General features: G+C 40.7%; 1 non-coding gene across 1 annotated transcript; it reads left to right on the forward strand.

Moving 5' to 3' along the window:
• Positions 1-423: 423 nt before the first annotated feature.
• LOC115872024 lies at positions 424-614 on the forward strand. The gene has a single exon (XR_004047607.1). It is a non-coding gene; the product is annotated as a U2 spliceosomal RNA (small nuclear RNA).
• The last annotated feature ends 958 nt before the right edge of the window (positions 615-1,572 follow it).

Here is a 1,572-nt window from a genome sequence, read left to right on the forward strand (position 1 = left end):
GCGAACGGTCTTGCAGGGCTACAGTCGCGTCCAAATGGGCCGGGCTCCCAGGCAGTCCGGCAGCGACAATTCTGGACGGAGTCTAACGCCACTCCCCAGGTCCAAAAGGACACCGTCCGGGGGGTGCTGTCACGTGTTGTGTATGAGCCAATCGCCATAACGTTCCTTTGAGACTGGAGGGGCGGGTCTATGCAAATTTGGTTCTGAATTACAACGCGCGAGTCAGCAAGTAAAGCAATAAATACCCCAATGTAAGCTCTGGTTATAAAAATTTCCCGACTCTGACGAAGTGAAAATGATGAGAAATTGATTAGAGAAAAATACTGCTTATTTTAATGTAATCTATTCGTTACACCAATAAAGTCACCCTAACTAAGAAAGATCTGGTGGTGATAGGGCTGGCTGAGAAAAGAAGAGGCTGGTATCGCTTCTCGGCCTTTTGGCTAAGATCAAGTGTAGTATCTGTTCTTATCAGTTTAATATTTGATACGTCCTCTATCCGAGGACAATATATTAAATGGATTTTTGGGATTAGGAGATGGAATAGGAGCTTGCTCCGTCCACTCCACGCATCGACCTGGTATTGCAGTACTTCCAGGAACGGTGCACTCCCTTCGGGGAGAACAACCAACGGTTTAAAAAAAGAACTGGTTGAACAATTTTTCTTTTGTTTTCATTGAAAGTGTGTCAGCGAGTGTAACAGTGAGAATGAGGCAGGGATTTAAACAACCCTTTGAAGGTTTAGTTATTTTCACTATAGCTTTGGTTTGGAAAGCGTGTTGTTTTCCTGTACTGGTTTTTTTTGTTTGTGTAAGCAAGACAAGTAACTTTTACGATCCTTGAAGTATGAAGCAGATGTTCCCTTTGCTTCCTTTTTTAAAGCATGTTTTTACTTTGGTTTTTTTTGTTTCATTTTCAAGTAGTCTGTTTCATAGTTCCTTGTTCAGCTTGTCTTGGTTTGCTGCTCGTGTTTAATAACACTAATTCGTGTGTTTTTGAGAGCCCCCTGGAAAAGGGTAGTTTAAAACGTTTTAAAAAATGTTTGACTCAGTGTAATATTTCTATTTTAGTGTGTTTCCTGGGCAACATTACCCTGGGCGTGCAAAGGGTCCAGGTTAGTTGATGTTGCCTTGGTAACACTAAACAAAGTAAAACGTAAAATGTAATTTGAAGTTTCTACCAGAAGTTCTGCAGCTGATGAACGGACAGTGGTTTTGCTTTTCTTTCTGTTGTAATGATAAGTAAAATACGTTTGCCATTTCAATTACCTTTCAGTAAAATTGACTAATATCACTTATCATGTTGTATAATAGTCATGTTGTCAGTTATCACTTACCAAAATTCTTCAGGGACTGGTCTTTCCTGATCACCTGTGCAAATTACCTGAGAGGAAATCTTGCCATCCCCATTTCTAAGGAATTTCTTTTCCAAGGCCAATTTGTTCTGACAGTCTGGTACTGTCAATATTTGTCATTAATCATAGCCATGACCAACTTCCCATTGTGCGTGTGTGCATGGTGAAAACCTAGCAGATTCGTTCCCCACTCAGCAATCTTTTAGTGCCATTTTCAT

The sequence above is a fragment of the Echinops telfairi genome, unplaced genomic scaffold (genome assembly GCF_000313985.2).
Source record: "Echinops telfairi isolate 266 unplaced genomic scaffold, ASM31398v2 ScPeMD7_7417;HRSCAF=8455, whole genome shotgun sequence".
Lineage (NCBI taxonomy): Eukaryota > Metazoa > Chordata > Mammalia > Afrosoricida > Tenrecidae > Echinops > Echinops telfairi.